We start from the raw sequence: 21,304 nt of genomic DNA, 5'->3' as shown, positions 1-21,304 counted from the left end.
ACTAGGCTTTTGCTTGCTCCTTCAAATTCTTTATAGAAACATGTGTTTTCACTACTGGAATACATTTTGGGATGCATTGTTCCAATCTCTTGCAAGCCTCATATTGTTTCTTACACAATGTGGAAAAACAAGGAGTATGTTTCCCAAATCACTTGAAATCCAGGAAAACGCACACTACATCACTCTTGCTCAAACACGATCTTTCTCCTAATGTGTTGAGAACATTCAAGAAACCAGAAAAGAAGGGTATTTTGATGTGAATTTCAGATGGCTATGTATAAAAGGACATTTCTATTGGTTGCAGAGTGCAAAACCATGATTGACCTCATGTTCTGCATGAAAACCTTACATTTCCAAGTGACCTGAAGTAGGACTTTCACAAAAAGATGTGTTTGCGTGTCTGTGGTTTAGGGAGCTCTAAGTAGTGTATTCAGTGCTGGAGAGTAACACAGCTACAGAAGTTACACAGCGTTTTGAGGGCACCAACATGCTTCAAGCTGAAACTGCTACAAGGTGTGTGTAGCATGCAGAAAGAAGGCTTGTCATTTCAAAGAAAGAAGTGGAAACCAAAATGCATGTAGTGAAACGAGCACACCAGTATGGGAGATGTGCATGTGGACAGTTTCAAGCAGCAGCTCTTTGTGAACACTTGGAGACAGCGCTGTGAAAAAATTTCGTACGAGGCGGGATTTGGCCAAAGATGAAAGACCTTCCAAAACCAACCCTAAAGAACTTAGCCAAACAATGAATGTTGCAACAAGCTCCTGCAGGAAAGGTGCTTCTATGAGACAAGCCCCGAGCAGGGAGCTACATTCTGCACAGTACAAAATGCAAATGAATTCCACGCTGAAAACTCACTCCAGAAGGATGAAATGCATGTGTTTCTCTCTGAAAGAACACTCTGCCACTAGGCTTTTGCTTGCTCCTTCAAAGTCTTTGTAGGAACATGTGTTTTCACTGCTGGAATACGTTTTGGGATGCATTGTTCCAATCCCTTGCAAGCCTCATTTTGTTTCTTACACAATGTGGAAAAACAAGGAGTATGTTTCCCAAATCACTTGAAATCCAGGAAAACGCACACTACATCACTCTTGCTCAAACACGATCTTTCTCCTAATGTGTTGAGAACATTCAAGAAACCAGAAAAGAAGGGTATTTTGATGCGAATTTCAGATGGCTATGTACAAAAGGACATTTCTATTGGTTGCAGAGTGCAAAACCATGATTGACCTCAATTTCTCCATAAAAACCTTACATTTCCAAGTGACCTGAAGTAAGACTTTCACAAAAAGATATGTTTGCGTGTCTGTGGTGAAAGGAGCTCTAACTAGTGTATTCAGTGCTGGAGAGTAACACACTGTACAGAATTTACACAGCGTTTTGAGAGCACCAACATGCTTCAAGCTGAAACTGCTACAAGGTGTGTGTAGCATGCAGAAAGAAGGCTTGTCATTTCAAAGAAAGAAGTGGAAACCAAAATGCATGTAGTGAAACGAGCACACCAGTATGGGAGATGTGCATGTGGACAGTTTCAAGCAGTAGCTCTTTGTGAACACTTGGAGACAGCGCTGTGAAAAAATTTCGTATGAAGCGGGATTTGGCCAAAGATGAAACACCTTCCAAAACCAACCCTAAAGAACTTAGCCAAACAATGAATATTGCAACAAGCTCCTGCAGGAAAGGTGCTTCTATGAGACAAGCCCCGAGCAGGTAGCTACATTCTGCACAGTACAAAATGCAAATGAATTCCAGGCTGAAAACTCACTCCAGAAGGATGAAATGCATGTTTTTCTCTCTGAAAGAACACTCTGACACTAGGCTTTTGCTTGCTCCTTCAAATTCTTTGTATAAACATGTGTTTTCACTACTGGAATACGTTTTGGGATGCATTGTTCCAATCTCTTGCAAGCCTCATATTGTTTCTTACACAATGTGGAAAAACAAGGAGTATGTTTCCCAAATCACTTGAAATCCAGGAAAACGCACACTACATCACTCTTGCTCAAACACGATCTTTCTCCTAATGTGTTGAGAACATTCAAGAAACCAGAAAAGAAGGGTATTTTGATGTGAATTTCAGATGGCTATGTATAAAAGGACATTTCTATTGGTTGCAGAGTGCAAATCCATGATTGACCTCATGTTCTCCATGAAAACCTTACATTTCCAACTGACCTGAAGTAGGACTTTCACAAAAAGATGTGTTTGCGTGTCTGTGGTTTAGGGAGCTCTAAGTAGTGTATTCAGTGCTGGAGAGTAACACAGCCTACAGAAGTTACACAGCGTTTTGAGAGCACCAACATGCTTCAAGCTGAAACTGCTACAAGGTGTGTGTAGCATGCAGAAAGAAGGCTTGTCATTTCAAAGAAAGAAGTGGAAACCAAAATGCATGTAGTGAAACGAGCACACCAGTATGGGAGATGTGCATGTGGACAGTTTCAAGCAGCAGCTCTTTGTGGACACTTGGAGACAGCGCTGTGAAAAAATTTCGTACGAGGCGGGATTTGGCCAAAGTTGAAAGACCTTCCAAAACCAACCCTAAAGAACTTAGCCAAACAATGAATGTTGCAACAAGCTCCTGCAGGAAAGGTGCTTCTATGAGACAACCCCCGAGCAGGTAGCTACATTCTGCACAGTACAAAATGCAAATGAATTTCAGGCTGAAAACTCACTCCAGAAGGATGAAATGCATGTGTTTCTCTCTGAAAGAACACTCTGCCACTAGGCTTTTGCTTGCTCCTTCAAAGTCTTTGTAGAAACATGTGTTTTCACTGCTGGAATACGTTTTGGGATGCATTGTTCCAATCCCTTGCAAGCCTCATGTTGTTTCTTACACAATGTGGAAAAACAAGGAGTATGTTTCACAAATCACTTGAAATCCAGGAAAACGCACACTACATCACTCTTGCTCAAACACGATCTTTCTCCTAATGTGTTGAGAACGTTCAAGAAACCAGAAAAGAAGGGTATTTTGATGTGAATTTCAGATGGCTATGTACAAAAGGACATTTCTATTGGTTGCAGACTGCAAAACCATGATTGACCTCATGTTCTCCATGAAAACCTTACATTTCCAAGTGACCTGAAGTAAGACTTTCACAAAAAGATGTGTTTGCGTGTCTCTGGTTTAGGGAGCTCTAAGTAGTGTATTCAGTGCTGGAGAGTAACACAGCCTACAGAAGTTACACAGCGTTTTGAGAGCACCAACATGCTTCAAGCTGAAACTGCTACAAGGTGTGTGTAGCATGCAGAAAGAAGGCTTGTCATTTCAAAGAAAGAAGTGGAAACCAAAATGCATGTAGTGAAACGAGCACACCAGTATGGGAGATGTGCATGTGGACAGTTTCAAGCAGCAGCTCTTTGTGAACACTTGGAGACAGCGCTGTGAAAAAATTTCGTACGAGGCGGGATTTGGCCAAAGATGAAAGACCTTCCAAAACCAACCCTAAAGAACTTAGCCAAACAATGAATGTTGCAACAAGCTCCTGCAGGAAAGGTGCTTCTATGAGACAAGCCCCGAGCAGGGAGCTACATTCTGCACAGTACAAAATGCAAATGAATTCCACGCTGAAAACTCACTCCAGAAGGATGAAATGCATGTGTTTCTCTCTGAAAGAACACTCTGCCACTAGGCTTTTGCTTGCTCCTTCAAAGTCTTTGTAGGAACATGTGTTTTCACTGCTGGAATACGTTTTGGGATGCATTGTTCCAATCCCTTGCAAGCCTCATTTTGTTTCTTACACAATGTGGAAAAACAAGGAGTATGTTTCCCAAATCACTTGAAATCCAGGAAAACGCACACTACATCACTCTTGCTCAACCACGATCTTTCTCCTAATGTGTTGAGAACATTCAAGAAACCAGAAAAGAAGGGTATTTTGATGTGAATTTCAGATGGCTATGTACAAAAGGACATTTCTATTGGTTGCAGAGTGCAAATCCATGATTGACCTCATGTTCTCCATGAAAACCTTACATTTCCACGTGACCTGAAGTAGGACTTTCACAAAAAGATGTGTTTGCGTGTCTGTGGTTTAGGGAGCTCTAAGTAGTGTATTCAGTGCTGGAGAGTAACACAGCTACAGAAGTTACACAGCGTTTTGAGAGCACCAACATGCTTCAAGCTGAAACTGCTACAAGGTGTGTGTAGCATGCAGAAAGAAGGCTTGTCATTTCAAAGAAAGAAGTGGAAACCAAAATGCATGTAGTGAAACGAGCACACCAGTATGGGAGATGTGCATGTGGACAGTTTCAAGCAGCAGCTCTTTGTGGACACTTGGAGACAGCGCTGTGAAAAAATTTCGTACGATGCGGGATTTGGCCAAAGTTGAAAGACCTTCCAAAACCAACCCTAAAGAACTTAGCCAAACAATGAATGTTGCAACAAGCTCCTGCAGGAAAGGTGCTTCTATGAGACAACCCCCGAGCAGGTAGCTACATTCTGCACAGCACAAAATGCAAATGAATTCCAGGCTGAAAACTCACTCCAGAAGGATGAAATGCATGTGTTTCTCTCTGAAAGAACACTCTGACACTAGGCTTTTGCTTGCTCCTTCAAAGTCTTTGTAGAAACATGTGTTTTCACTGCTGGAATACGTATTGGGATGCATTGTTTCAATCTCTTGCAAGCCTCATGTTGTTTCTTACACAATGTGGAAAAACAAGGAGTATGTTTCCCAAATCACTTGAAATCCAGGAAAACGCACACTACATCACTCTTGCTCAAACACGATCTTTCTCCTAATGTGTTGAGAACATTCAAGAAACCAGAAAAGAAGGGTATTTTGATGTGAATTTCAGATGGCTATGTACAAAAGGACATTTCTATTGGTTGCAGAGTGCAAAACCATGATTGACCTCATGTTCTCCATGAAAACCTTACATTTCCAAGTGACCTGAAGTAAGACTTTCACAAAAAGATATGTTTGCGTGTCTGTGGTGAAAGGAGCTCTAACTAGTGTATTCAGTGCTGGAGAGTAACACAGTGTACAGAATTTACACAGCGTTTTGAGAGCACCAACATGCTTCAAGCTGAAACTGCTACAAGGTGTGTGTAGCATGCAGAAAGAAGGCTTGTCATTTCAAAGAAAGAAGTGGAAACCAAAATGCATGTAGTGAAACGAGCACACCAGTATGGGAGATGTGCATGTGGACAGTTTCAAGCAGTAGCTCTTTGTGAACACTTGGAGACAGCGCTGTGAAAAAATTTCGTATGAAGCGGGATTTGGCCAAAGATGAAACACCTTCCAAAACCAACCCTAAAGAACTTAGCCAAACAATGAATATTGCAACAAGCTCCTGCAGGAAAGGTGCTTCTATGAGACAAGCCCCGAGCAGGTAGCTACATTCTGCACAGTACAAAATGCAAATGAATTCCAGGCTGAAAACTCACTCCAGAAGGATGAAATGCATGTTTTTCTCTCTGAAAGAACACTCTGACACTAGGCTTTTGCTTGCTCCTTCAAATTCTTTGTAGAAACATGTGTTTTCACTAGTGGAATACGTTTTGGGATGCATTGTTCCAATCTCTTGCAAGCCTCATATTGTTTCTTACACAATGTGGAAAAACAAGGAGTATGTTTCCCAAATCACTTGAAATCCAGGAAAACGCACACTACATCACTCTTGCTCAAACACGATCTTTCTCCTAATGTGTTGAGAACATTCAAGAAACCAGAAAAGAAGGGTATTTTGATGTGAATTTCAGATGGCTATGTATAAAAGGACATTTCTATTGGTTGCAGAGTGCAAATCCATGATTGACCTCATGTTCTCCATGAAAACCTTACATTTCCAACTGACCTGAAGTAGGACTTTCACAAAAAGATGTGTTTGCGTGTCTGTGGTTTAGGGAGCTCTAAGTAGTGTATTCAGTGCTGGAGAGTAACACAGCCTACAGAAGTTACACAGCGTTTTGAGAGCACCAACATGCTTCAAGCTGAAACTGCTACAAGGTGTGTGTAGCATGCAGAAAGAAGGCTTGTCATTTCAAAGAAAGAAGTGGAAACCAAAATGCATGTAGTGAAACGAGCACACCAGTATGGGAGATGTGCATGTGGACAGTTTCAAGCAGCAGCTCTTTGTGGACACTTGGAGACAGCGCTGTGAAAAAATTTCGTACGAGGCGGGATTTGGCCAAAGTTGAAAGACCTTCCAAAACCAACCCTAAAGAACTTAGCCAAACAATGAATGTTGCAACAAGCTCCTGCAGGAAAGGTGCTTCTATGAGACAACCCCCGAGCAGGTAGCTACATTCTGCACAGTACAAAATGCAAATGAATTTCAATCTGAAAACTCACTCCAGAAGGATGAAATGCATGTGTTTCTCTCTGAAAGAACACTCTGCCACTAGGCTTTTGCTTGCTCCTTCAAAGTCTTTGTAGAAACATGTGTTTTCACTGCTGGAATACGTTTTGGGATGCATTGTTCCAATCCCTTGCAAGCCTCATGTTGTTTCTTACACAATGTGGAAAAACAAGGAGTATGTTTCACAAATCACTTGAAATCCAGGAAAACGCACACTACATCACTCTTGCTCAAACACGATCTTTCTCCTAATGTGTTGAGAACGTTCAAGAAACCAGAAAAGAAGGGTATTTTGATGTGAATTTCAGATGGCTATGTACAAAAGGACATTTCTATTGGTTGCAGACTGCAAAACCATGATTGACCTCATGTTCTCCATGAAAACCTTACATTTCCAAGTGACCTGAAGTAAGACTTTCACAAAAAGATGTGTTTGCGTGTCTCTGGTTTAGGGAGCTCTAAGTAGTGTATTCAGTGCTGGAGAGTAACACAGCCTACAGAAGTTACACAGCGTTTTGAGAGCACCAACATGCTTCAAGCTGAAACTGCTACAAGGTGTGTGTAGCATGCAGAAAGAAGGCTTGTCATTTCAAAGAAAGAAGTGGAAACCAAAATGCATGTAGTGAAACGAGCACACCAGTATGGGAGATGTGCATGTGGACAGTTTCAAGCAGCAGCTCTTTGTGAACACTTGGAGACAGCGCTGTGAAAAAATTTCGTACGAGGCGGGATTTGGCCAAAGATGAAAGACCTTCCAAAACCAACCCTAAAGAACTTAGCCAAACAATGAATGTTGCAACAAGCTCCTGCAGGAAAGGTGCTTCTATAAGACAAGCCCCGAGCAGGGAGCTACATTCTGCACAGTACAAAATGCAAATGAATTCCACGCTGAAAACTCACTCCAGAAGGATGAAATGCATGTGTTTCTCTCTGAAAGAACACTCTGCCACTAGGCTTTTCCTTGCTCCTTCAAAGTCTTTGTAGGAACATGTGTTTTCACTGCTGGAATACGTTTTGGGATGCATTGTTCCAATCCCTTGCAAGCCTCATTTTGTTTCTTACACAATGTGGAAAAACAAGGAGTATGTTTCCCAAATCACTTGAAATCCAGGAAAACGCACACTACATCACTCTTGCTCAACCACGATCTTTCTCCTAATGTGTTGAGAACATTCAAGAAACCAGAAAAGAAGGGTATTTTGATGTGAATTTCAGATGGCTATGTACAAAAGGACATTTCTATTGGTTGCAGAGTGCAAATCCATGATTGACCTCATGTTCTCCATGAAAACCTTACATTTCCACGTGACCTGAAGTAGGACTTTCACAAAAAGATGTGTTTGCGTGTCTGTGGTTTAGGGAGCTCTAAGTAGTGTGTTCAGTGCTGGAGAGTAACACAGCTACAGAAGTTACACAGCGTTTTGAGAGCACCAACATGCTTCAAGCTGAAACTGCTACAAGGTGTGTGTAGCATGCAGAAAGAAGGCTTGTCATTTCAAAGAAAGAAGTGGAAACCAAAATGCATGTAGTGAAACGAGCACACCAGTATGGGAGATGTGCATGTGGACAGTTTCAAGCAGCAGCTCTTTGTGGACACTTGGAGACAGCGCTGTGAAAAAATTTCGTACGATGCGGGATTTGGCCAAAGCTGAAAGACCTTCCAAAACCAACCCTAAAGAACTTAGCCAAACAATGAATGTTGCAACAAGCTCCTGCAGGAAAGGTGCTTCTATGAGACAACCCCCGAGCAGGTAGCTACATTCTGCACAGCACAAAATGCAAATGAATTCCAGGCTGAAAACTCACTCCAGAAGGATGAAATGCATGTGTTTCTCTCTGAAAGAACACTCTGCCACTAGGCTTTTGCTTGCTCCTTCAAAGTCTTTGTAGAAACATGTGTTTTCACTGCTAGAATACGTATTGGGATGCATTGTTTCAATCTCTTGCAAGCCTCATGTTGTTTCTTACACAATGTGGAAAAACAAGGAGTATGTTTCACAAATCACTTGAAATCCAGGAAAACGCACACTACATCACTCTTGCTCAAACACGATCTTTCTCCTAATGTGTTGAGAACATTCAAGAAACCAGAAAAGAAGGGTATTTTGATGTGAATTTCAGATGGCTATGTACAAAAGGACATTTCTATTGGTTGCAGAGTGCAAAACCATGATTGACCTCATTTTCTCCATGAAAACCTTACATTTCCAAGTGACCTGAAGTAAGACTTTCACAAAAAGATATGTTTGCGTGTCTGTGGTGAAAGGAGCTCTAACTAGTGTATTCAGTGCTGGAGAGTAACACACTGTACAGAATTTACACAGCGTTTTGAGAGCACCAACATGCTTCAAGCTGAAACTGCTACAAGTTATGTGTAGCATGCAGAAAGAAGGCTTGTCATTTCAAAGAAAGAAGTGGAAACCAAAATGCATGTAGTGAAACGAGCACACCAGTATGGGAGATGTGCATGTGGACAGTTTCAAGCAGCAGCTCTTTGTGAACACTTGGAGACAGGGCTGTGAAAAAATTTCGTATGAAGCGGGATTTGGCCAAAGATGAAACACCTTCCAAAACCAACCCTAAAGAACTTAGCCAAACAATGAATATTGCAACAAGCTCCTGCAGGAAAGGTGCTTCTATGAGACAAGCCCCGAGCAGGTAGCTACATTCTGCACAGTACAAAATGCAAATGAATTCCAGGCTGAAAACTCACTCCAGAAGGATGAAATGCATGTTTTTCTCTCTGAAAGAACACTCTGACACTAGGCTTTTGATTGCTCCTTCAAATTCTTTGTAGAAACATGTGTTTTCACTACTGGAATACGTTTTGGGATGCATTGTTCCAATCTCTTGCAAGCCTCATATTGTTTCTTACACAATGTGGAAAAACAAGGAGTATGTTTCCCAAATCACTTGAAATCCAGGAAAACGCACACTACATCACTCTTGCTCAAACACGATCTTTCTCCTAATGTGTTGAGAACGTTCAAGAAACCAGAAAAGAAGGGTATTTTGATGTGAATTTCAGATGGCTATGTATAAAAGGACATTTCTATTGGTTGCAGAGTGCAAATCCATGATTGACCTCATGTTCTCCATGAAAACCTTACATTTCCAACTGACCTGAAGTAGGACTTTCACAAAAAGATGTGTTTGCATGTCTGTGGTTTAGGAAGCTCTAAGTAGTGTATTCAGTGCTGGAGAGTAACACAGCTACAGAAGTTACACAGCGTTTTGAGAGCACCAACATGCTTCAAGCTGAAACTGCTACAAGGTGTGTGTAGCATGCAGAAAGAAGGCTTGTCATTTCAAAGAAAGAAGTGGAAACCAAAATGCATGTAGTGAAACGAGCACACCAGTATGGGAGATGTGCATGTGGACAGTTTCAATCAGCAGCTCTTTGTGGACACTTGGAGACAGCGCTGTGAAAAAATTTCGTACGAGGCGGGATTTGGCCAAAGTTGAAAGACCTTCCAAAACCAACCCTAAAGAACTTAGCCAAACAATGAATGTTGCAACAAGCTCCTGCAGGAAAGGTGCTTCTATGAGACAACCCCCGAGCAGGTAGCTACATTCTGCACAGCACAAAATGCAAATGAATTCCAGGCTGAAAACTCACTCCAGAAGGATGAAATGCATGTGTTTCTCTCTGAAAGAACACTCTGCCACTAGGCTTTTGCTTGCTCCTTCAAAGTCTTTGTAGAAACATGTGTTTTCACTGCTGGAATACGTATTGGGATGCATTGTTTCAATCTCTTGCAAGCCTCATGTTGTTTCTTACACAATGTGGAAAAACAAGGAGTATGTTTCCCAAATCACTTGAAATCCAGGAAAACGCACACTACATCACTCTTGCTCAAACACGATCTTTCTCCTAATGTGTTGAGAACATTCAAGAAACCAGAAAAGAAGGGTATTTTGATGTGAATTTCAGATGGCTATGTACAAAAGGACATTTCTATTGGTTGCAGAGTGCAAAACCATGATTGACCTCATGTTCTCCATGAAAACCTTACATTTCCAAGTGACCTGAAGTAAGACTTTCACAAAAAGATATGTTTGCGTGTCTGTGGTGAAAGGAGCTCTAACTAGTGTATTCAGTGCTGGAGAGTAACACACTGTACAGAATTTACACAGCGTTTTGAGAGCACCAACATGCTTCAAGCTGAAACTGCTACAAGGTGTGTGTAGCATGCAGAAAGAAGGCTTGTCATTTCAAAGAAAGAAGTGGAAACCAAAATCCAGGTAGTGAAACGAGCACACCAGTATGGGAGATGTGCATATGGACAGTTTCAAGCAGCAGCTCTTTGTGAACACTTGGAGACAGCGCTGTGAAAAAATTTCGTATGAAGCGGGATTTGGCCAAAGATGAAACACCTTCCAAAACCAACCCTAAAGAACTTAGCCAAACAATGAATATTGCAACAAGCTCCTGCAGGAAAGGTGCTTCTATGAGACAAGCCCCGAGCAGGTAGCTACATTCTGCACAGTACAAAATGCAAATGAATTCCAGGCTGAAAACTCACTCCAGAAGGATGAAATGCATGTTTTTCTCTCTGAAAGAACACTCTGACACTAGGCTTTTGCTTGCTCCTTCAAATTCTTTGTAGAAACATGTGTTTTCACTACTGGAATACGTTTTGGGATGCATTGTTCCAATCTCTTGCAAGCCTCATATTGTTTCTTACACAATGTGGAAAAACAAGGAGTATGTTTCCCAAATCACTTGAAATCCAGGAAAACGCACACTACATCACTCTTGCTCAAACACGATCTTTCTCCTAATGTGTTGAGAACATTCAAGAAACCAGAAAAGAAGGGTATTTTGATGTGAATTTCAGATGGCTATGTATAAAAGGACATTTCTATTGGTTGCAGAGTGCAAATCCATGATTGACCTCATGTTCTCCATGAAAACCTTACATTTCCAACTGACCTGAAGTAGGACTTTCACAAAAAGATGTGTTTGCGTGTCTGTGGTTTAGGGAGCTCTAAGTAGTGTATTCAGTGCTGGAGAGTAACACAGCTACAGAAGTTACACAGCGTTTTGAGAGCACCAACATGCTTCAAGCTGAAACTGCTACAAGGTGTGTGTAGCATGCAGAAAGAAGGCTTGTCATTTCAAAGAAAGAAGTGGAAACCAAAATGCATGTAGTGAAACGAGCACACCAGTATGGGAGATGTGCATGTGGACAGTTTCAAGCAGCAGCTCTTTGTGGACACTTGGAGACAGCGCTGTGAAAAAATTTCGTACGAGGCGGGATTTGGCCAAAGTTGAAAGACCTTCCAAAACCAACCCTAAAGAACTTAGCCAAACAATGAATGTTGCAACAAGCTGCTGCAGGAAAGGTGCTTCTATGAGACAACCCCCGAGCAGGTAGCTACATTCTGCACAGTACAAAATGCAAATGAATTTCAGGCTGAAAACTCACTCCAGAAGGATGAAATGCATGTGTTTCTCTCTGAAAGAACACTCTGCCACTAGGCTTTTGCTTGCTCCTTCAAAGTCTTTGTAGAAAGATGTGTTTTCACTGCTGGAATACGTTTTGGAATGCATTGTTCCAATCCCTTGCAAGCCTCATGTTGTTTCTTACACAATGTGGAAAAACAAGGAGTATGTTTCACAAATCACTTGAAATCCAGGAAAACGCACACTACATCACTCTTGCTCAAACACGATCTTTCTCCTAATGTGTTGAGAACGTTCAAGAAACCAGAAAAGAAGGGTATTTTGATGTGAATTTCAGATGGCTATGTACAAAAGGACATTTCTATTGGTTGCAGAGTGCAAAACCATGATTGACCTCATGTTCTCCATGAAAACCTTACATTTCCAAGTGACCCGAAGTAAGACTTTCACAAAAAGATATGTTTGCGTGTCTGTGGTGAAAGGAGCTCTAACTAGTGTATTCAGTGCTGGAGAGTAACACACTGTACAGAATTTACACAGCGTTTTGAGAGCACCAACATGCTTCAAGCTGAAACTGCTACAAGGTGTGTGTAGCATGCAGAAAGAAGGCTTGTCATTTCAAAGAAAGAAGTGGAAACCAAAATGCATGTAGTGAAACGAGCACACCAGTATGGGAGATGTGCAGGTGGACAGTTTCAAGCAGCAGCTCTTTGTGAACACTTGGAGACAGCGCTGTGAAAAAATTTCGTATGAAGCGGGATTTGGCCAAAGATGAAACACCTTCCAAAACCAACCCTAAAGAACTTAGCCAAACAATGAATATTGCAACAAGCTCCTGCAGGAAAGGTGCTTCTATGAGACAAGCCCCGAGCAGGTAGCTACATTCTGCACAGTACAAAATGCAAATGAATTCCACGCTGAAAACTCACTCCAGAAGGATGAAATGCATGTGTTTCTCTCTGAAAGAACACTCTGACACTAGGCTTTTGCTTGCTCCTTCAAATTCTTTGTAGAAACATGTGTTTTCACTACTGGAATACGTTTTGGGATGCATTGTTCCAATCTCTTGCAAGCCTCATATTGTTTCTTACACAATGTGGAAAAACAAGGAGTATGTTTCCCAAATCACTTGAAATCCAGGAAAACGCACACTACATCACTCTTGCTCAAACACGATCTTTCTCCCAATGTGTTGAGAACATTCAAGAAACCAGAAAAGAAGGGTATTTTGATGTGAATTTCAGATGGCTATGTATAAAAGGACATTTCTATTGGTTGCAGAGTGCAAATCCATGATTGACCTCACGTTCTCCATGAAAACCTTACATTTCCAAGTGACCTGAAGTAAGACTTTCACAAAAAGATATGTTTGCGTGTCTGTGGTGAAAGGAGCTCTAACTAGTGTATTCAGTGCTGGAGAGTAACACACTGTACAGAATTTACACAGCGTTTTGAGAGCACCAACATGCTTCAAGCTGAAACTGCTACAAGGTGTGTGTAGCATGCAGAAAGAAGGCTTGTCATTTCAAAGAAAGAAGTGGAAACCAAAATGCAGGTAGTGAAACGAGCACTCCAGTATGGGAGATGTGCATGTGGACAGTTTCAAGCAGCAGCTCTTTGTGAACACTTGGAGACAGCGCTGTGAAAAAATTTCGTACGAAGCGGGATTTGGCCAAAGATGAAAGACCTTCCAAAACCAACCCTAAAGAACTTAGCCAAACAATGAATGTTGCAACAAGCTCCTGCAGGAACGGTGCTTCTATGAGACAAGCCCCGAGCAGGTAGCTACATTCTGCACACTACAAAATGCAAATGAATTCCAGGCTGAAAACTCACTCCAGAAGGATGAAATGCATGTTTTTCTCTCTGAAAGAACACTCTGACACTAGGCTTTTGCTTGCTCCTTCAAATTCTTTGTAGAAACATGTGTTTTCACTACTGGAATACGTTTTGGGATGCATTGTTCCAATCTCTTGCAAGCCTCATATTGTTTCTTACACAATGTGGAAAAACAAGGAGTATGTTTCCCAAATCACTTGAAATCCAGGAAAACGCACACTACATCACTCTTGCTCAAACACGATCTTTCTCCTAATGTGTTGAGAACATTCAAGAAACCAGAAAAGAAGGGTATTTTGATGTGAATTTCAGATGGCTATGTATAAAAGGACATTTCTATTGGTTGCAGAGTGCAAATCCATGATTGACCTCATGTTCTCCATGAAAACCTTACATTTCCAACTGACCTGAAGTAGGACTTTCACAAAAAGATGTGTTTGCGTGTCTGTGGTTTAGGGAGCTCTAAGTAGTGTATTCAGTGCTGGAGAGTAACACAGCTACAGAAGTTACACAGCGTTTTGAGAGCACCAACATGCTTCAAGCTGAAACTGCTACAAGGTGTGTGTAGCATGCAGAAAGAAGGCTTGTCATTTCAAAGAAAGAAGTGGACCCAAAATGCATGTAGTGAAACGAGCACACCAGTATGGGAGATGTGCATGTGGACAGTTTCAAGCAGCAGCTCTTTGTGGACACTTGGAGACAGCGCTGTGAAAAAATTTCGTACGAGGCGGGATTTGGCCAAAGTTAAAAGACCTTCCAAAACCAACCCTAAAGAACTTAGCCAAACAATGAATGTTGCAACAAGCTGCTGCAGGAAAGGTGCTTCTATGAGACAAGCCCCGAGCAGGTAGCTACATTCTGCACAGTACAAAATGCAAATGAATTCCAGGCTGAAAACTCACTCCAGAAGGATGAAATGCATGTTTTTCTCTCTGAAAGAACACTCTGACACTAGGCTTTTGCTTGCTCCTTCAAATTCTTTGTAGAAACATGTGTTTTCACTACTGGAATACGTTTTGGGATGCATTGTTCCAATCTCTTGCAAGCCTCATATTGTTTCTTACACAATGTGGAAAAACAAGGAGTATGTTTCCCAAATCACTTGAAATCCAGGAAAACGCACACTACATCACTCTTGCTCAAACACGATCTTTCTCCTAATGTGTTGAGAACATTCAAGAAACCAGAAAAGAAGGGTATTTTGATGTGAATTTCAGATGGCTATGTATAAAAGGACATTTCTATTGGTTGCAGAGTGCAAATCCATGATTGACCTCATGTTCTCCATGAAAACCTTACATTTCCAACTGACCTGAAGTAGGACTTTCACAAAAAGATGTGTTTGCGTGTCTGTGGTTTAGGGAGCTCTAAGTAGTGTATTCAGTGCTGGAGAGTAACACAGCTACAGAAGTTACACAGCGTTTTGAGAGCACCAACATGCTTCAAGCTGAAACTGCTACAAGGTGTGTGTAGCATGCAGAAAGAAGGCTTGTCATTTCAAAGAAAGAAGTGGACCCAAAATGCATGTAGTGTAACGAGCACACCAGTATGGGAGATGTGCATGTGGACAGTTTCAAGCAGCAGCTCTTTGTGGACACTTGGAGACAGCGCTGTGAAAAAATTTCGTACGAGGCGGGATTTGGCCAAAGTTGAAAGACCTTCCAAAACCAACCCTAAAGAACTTAGCCAAACAATGAATGTTGCAACAAGCTGCTGCAGGAAAGGTGCTTCTATGAGACAACCCCCGAGCAGGTAGCTACATTCTGCACAGTACAAAATGCAAATGAATTTCAGGCTGAAAACTCACTCCAGAAGGATGAAATGCATGTGTTTCTCTCTGAAAGAACACTCTGCCACTAGGCTTTTGCTTGCTCCTTCAAAGTCTTTGTAGAAACATGTGTTTTCACTGCTGGAATACGTTTTGGAATGCATTGTTCCAATCCCTTGCAAGCCTCATGTTGTTTCTTACACAATGTGGAAAAACAAGGAGTATGTTTCACAAATCACTTGAAATCCAGGAAAACGCACACTACATCACTCTTGCTCAAACACGATCTTTCTCCTAATGTGTTGAGAACGTTCAAGAAACCAGAAAAGAAGGGTATTTTGATGTGAATTTCAGATGGCTATGTACAAAAGGACATTTCTATTGGTTGCAGAGTGCAAAACCATGATTGACCTCATGTTCTCCATGAAAACCTTACATTTCCAAGTGACCCGAAGTAAGACTTTCACAAAAAGATGTGTTTGCGTGTCTGTGGTTTAGGGAGCTCTAAGTAGTGTATTCAGTGCTGGAGAGTAACACAGCTACAGAAGTTACACAGCGTTTTGAGAGCACCAACATGCTTCAAGCTGAAACTGCTACAAGGTGTGTGTAGCATGCAGAAAGAAGGCTTGTCATTTCAAAGAAAGAAGTGGACCCAAAATGCATGTAGTGAAACGAGCACACCAGTATGGGAGATGTGCATGTGGACAGTTTCAAGCAGCAGCTCTTTGTGGACACTTGGAGACAGCGCTGTGAAAAAATTTCGTACGAGGCGGGATTTGGCCAAAGTTGAAAGACCTTCCAAAACCAACCCTAAAGAACTTAGCCAAACAATGAATGTTGCAACAAGCTGCTGCAGGAAAGGTGCTTCTATGAGACAAGCCCCGAGCAGGTAGCTACATTCTGCACAGTACAAAATGCAAATGAATTCCAGGCTGAAAACTCACTCCAGAAGGATGAAATGCATGTTTTTCTCTCTGAAAGAACACTCTGACACTAGGCTTTTGCTTGCTCCTTCAAATTCTTTGTAGAAACATGTGTTTTCACTACTGGAATACGTTTTGGGATGCATTGTTCCAATCTCTTGCAAGCCTCATATTGTTTCTTACACAATGTGGAAAAACAAGGAGTATGTTTCCCAAATCACTTGAAATCCAGGAAAACGCACACTACATCACTCTTGCTCAAACACGATCTTTCTCCTAATGTGTTGAGAACATTCAAGAAACCAGAAAAGAAGGGTATTTTGATGTGAATTTCAGATGGCTATGTATAAAAGGACATTTCTATTGGTTGCAGAGTGCAAATCCATGATTGACCTCATGTTCTCCATGAAAACCTTACATTTCCAAGTGACCTGAAGTAGGACTTTCACAAAAAGATGTGTTTGCGTGTCTGTGGTTTAGGGAGCTCTAAGTAGTGTATTCAGTGCTGGAGAGTAACACAGCTACAGAAGTTACACAGCGTTTTGAGAGCACCAACATGCTTCAAGCTGAAACTGCTACAAGGTGTGTGTAGCATGCAGAAAGAAGGCTTGTCATTTCAAAGAAAGAAGTGGACCCAAAATGCATGTAGTGAAACGAGCACACCAGTATGGGAGATGTGCATGTGGACAGTTTCAAGCAGCAGCTCTTTGTGGACACTTGGAGACAGCGCTGTGAAAAAATTTCGTACGAGGCGGGATTTGGCCAAAGTTGAAAGACCTTCCAAAACCAACCCTAAAGAACTTAGCCAAACAATGAATGTTGCAACAAGCTGCTGCAGGAAAGGTGCTTCTATGAGACAACCCCCGAGCAGGTAGCTACATTCTGCACAGTACAAAATGCAAATGAATTTCAGGCTGAAAACTCACTTCAGAAGGATGAAATGCATGTGTTTCTCTCTGAAAGAACACTCTGCCACTAGGCTTTTGCTTGCTCCTTCAAAGTCTTTGTAGAAACATGTGTTTTCACTGCTGGAATACGTTTTGGAATGCATTGTTCCAATCCCTTGCAAGCCTCATGTTGTTTCTTACACAATGTGGAAAAACAAGGAGTATGTTTCACAAATCACTTGAAATCCAGGAAAACGCACACTACATCACTCTTGCTCAAACACGATCTTTCTCCTAATGTGTTGAGAACGTTCAAGAAACCAGAAAAGAAGGGTATTTTGATGTGAATTTCAGATGGCTATGTACAAAAGGACATTTCTATTGGTTGCAGAGTGCAAAACCATGATTGACCTCATGTTCTCCATGAAAACCTTACATTTCCAAGAGACCTGAAGTAAGACTTTCACAAAAAGATATCTTTGCGTGTCTGTGGTGAAAGGAGCTCTAACTAGTGTATTCAGTGCTGGAGAGTAACACAGCCTACAGAAGTTACACAGCGTTTTGAGAGCACCAACATGCTTCAAGCTGAAACTGATACAAGGTGTGTGTAGCATGCAGAAAGAAGGCTTGTCATTTCAAAGAAAGAAGTGGAAACCAAAATGCATGTAGTGAAACGAGCACACCAGTATGGGAGATGTGCATGTGGACAGTTTCAAGCAGCAGCTCTTTGTGGACACTTGGAGACAGCGCTGTGAAAAATTTTCGTACGAAGCGGGATTTGGCCAAAGGTGAAAGACCTTTCAAAACCAACCCTAAAGAACTTAGCCAAACAATGAATGTTGCAACAAGCTCCTGCAGGAACGGTGCTTCTATGAGACAAGCCCCGAGCAGGTAGCTACATTCTGCACAGTACAAAATGCAAATGAATTCCAGGCTGAAAACTCACTCCAGAAGGATGAAATGCATGTGTTTCTCTCTGAAAGAACACTCTGCCACTAGGCTTTCGCTTGCTCCTTCAAATTCTTTGTAGAAACATGTGTTTTCCCTGCTGGAATACGTTTTGGGATGCATTGTTCCAATCCCTTGCAAGCCTCATGTTGTTTCTTACACAATGTGGAAAAACAAGGAGTATGTTTCCCAAATCACTTGAAATCCAGGAAAACGCACACTACATCACTCTTGCTCAAACACGATCTTTCTCCTAATGTGTTGAGAACATTCAAGAAACCAGAAAAGAAGGGTATTTTGATGTGAATTTCAGATGGCTATGTACAAAAGGACATTTCTATTGGTTGCAGAGTGCAAAACCATGATTTACCTCATGTTCTCCATGAAAACCTTACATTTCCAAGTGACCTGAAGTAAGACTTTCAAAAAAAAATGTGTTTGCGTGTCTGTGGTGAAAGGCGCTCTAACTAGTGTATTCAGTGCTGGAGAGTAACACACTGTACAGAATTTACACAGCGTTTTGAGAGCACCAACATGCTTCAAGCTGAAACTGCTACAAGGTGTGTGTAGCATGCAGAAAGAAGGCTTGTCATTTCAAAGAAAGAAGTGGAAACCAAAATGCATGTAGTGAAACGAGCACACCAGTATGGGAGATGTGCATGTGGACAGTTTCAAGCAGCAGCTCTTTGTGAACACTTGGAGACAGCGCTGTGAAAAAATTTCGTACGAAGTGGGATTTGGCCAAAGATGAAACACCTTCCAAAACCAACCCTAAAGAACTTAGCCAAACAATGAATGTTGCTACAAGCTCCTGCAGGAAAGGTGCTTCTATGAGACAAGCCCCGAGCAGGTAGCTACATTCTGCACAGTACAAAATGCAAATGAATTCCAGGCTGAAAACTCACTCCAGAAGGATGAAATGCATGTGTTTCTCTCTGAAAGAACACTCTGCCACTAGGCTTTTGCTTGCTCCTTCAAAGTCTTTGTAGAAACATGTGTTTTCACTGCTGGAATACGTTTTGGGATGCATTGTTCCAATCCCTTGCAAGCCTCATGTTGTTTCTTACACAATGTGGAAAAACAAGGAGTATGTTTCCCAAATCACTTGAAATCCAGGAAAACGCACACTACATCACTCTTGCTCAAACACGATCTTTCTCCTAATGTGTTGAGAACATTCAAGAAACCAGAAAAGAAGGGTATTTTCATGTGAATTTCAGATGGCTATGTATAAAAGGACATTTCTATTGGTTGCAGAGTGCAAATCCATGATTGACCTCATGTTCTCCATGAAAACCTTACATTTCCAAGTGACCTGAAGTAGGACTTTCACAAAAAGATGTGTTTGCGTGTCTGTGGTTTAGGGAGCTCTAAGTAGTGTATTCAGTGCTGGAGAGTAACACAGCTACAGAAGTTACACAGCGTTTTGAGAGCACCAACATGCTTCAAGCTGAAACTGCTACAAGGTGTGTGTAGCATGCAGAAAGAAGGCTTGTCATTTCAAAGAAAGAAGTGGAAACCAAAATGCATGTAGTGAAACGAGCACACCAGTATGGGAGATGTGCATGTGGACAGTTTCAAGCAGCAGCTCTTTGTGGACACTTGGAGACAGCGCTGTGAAAAATTTTCGTACGAAGCGGGATTTGGCCAAAGTTGAAAGACCTTCCAAAACCAACCCTAAAGAACTTAGCCAAACAATGAATGTTGCAACAAGCTCCTGCAGGAAAGGTGCTTCTATGAGACAAGCCCCGAGCAGGTAGCTACATTCTGCACAGTACAAAATGCAAATGAATTCCAGGCTGAAAACTCACTCCAGAAGGATGAAATGCATGTGTTTCTCTCTGAAAGAACACTCTGCCACTAGGATTTTGCTTCCTCCTTCAAAGTCTTTGTAGAAACATGTGTTTTCACTGATGGAATACGTTTTGGGATGCATTGTTCCAATCTCTTGCAAGCCTCATGCTGTTTCTTACACAATGTGGAAAAACAAGGAGTATGTTTCCCAAATCACTTGAAATCCAGGAAAACGCACACTACATCACTCTTGCTCAAACACGATCTTTGTCCTAATGTGTTGAGAACATTCAAGAAACCAGAAAAGACGGGTATTTTGATGTTAATTTCAGATGGCTATGTATAAAAGGACATTTCTATTGGTTGCAGAGTGCAAATCCATGATTGACCTCATGATCTCCATGAAAACCTTACATTTCCAAGTGACCTGAAGTAGGACTTTCACAAAAAGATGTGTTTGCGTGTCTGTGGTTTAGGGAGCTCTAAGTACCGTATTCAGTGCTGGAGAGTAACACAGCTACAGAAGTTACACAGCGTTTTGAGAGCACCAACATGCTTCAAGCTGAAACTGCTACAAGGTGTGTGTAGCATGCAGAAAGAAGGCTTGTCATTTCAAAGAAAGAAGTGGAAACCAAAATGCATGTAGTGAAACGAGCACACCAGTATGGGAGATGTGCATGTGGACAGTTTCAAGCAGCAGCTCTTTGTGAACACTTGGAGACAGCGCTGTGAAAAAATTTCGTACGAAGCGGGATTTGGCCAAAGATGAAAGACCTTCCAAAACCAACCCTAAAGAACTTAGCCAAACAATGAATGTTGCTACAAGCTCCTGCAGGAAAGGTGCTTCTATGAGACAAGCCCCGAGCAGGTAGCTACATTCTGCACATTACAAAATGCAAATGAATTCCAGGCTGAAAACTCACTCCAGAAGGATGAAATGCATGTGTTTCTCTCTGAAAGAACACTCTGCCACTAGGCTTTTGCTTGCTCCTTCAAAGTCTTTGTAGAAACATGTGGTTTCACTGCTGGAATACGTTTTGGGATGCATTGTTTCAATCTCTTGCAAGCCTCATGCTGTTTCTTACACAATGTGGAAAAACAAGGAGTATGTTTCCCAAATCACTTGAAATCCAGGAAAACGCAAACTACATCACTCTTGCTCAAACACGATCTTTGTCCTAATGTGTTGAGAACATTCAAGAAACCAGAAAAGAAGGGTATTTTGATGTGAATTTCAGATGGCTATGTACAAAAGGACATTTCTATTGGTTGCAGAGTGCAAAACCATGATTGACCTCATGTTCTCCATGAAAACCTTACATTTCCAAGTGACCTGAAGTAAGACTTTCACAAAAAGATATGTTTGCGTGTCTGTGGTGAAAGGAGCTCTAACTAGTGTATTCAGTGCTGGAGAGTAACACACTGTACA

Source organism: Miniopterus natalensis, chromosome 15 (genome assembly GCF_054644295.1).
Source record: "Miniopterus natalensis isolate mMinNat1 chromosome 15, mMinNat1.hap1, whole genome shotgun sequence".
In the NCBI taxonomy this organism is placed as follows: domain Eukaryota; kingdom Metazoa; phylum Chordata; class Mammalia; order Chiroptera; family Miniopteridae; genus Miniopterus; species Miniopterus natalensis.
Note: the sequence above shows the minus strand (reverse complement) of the source record.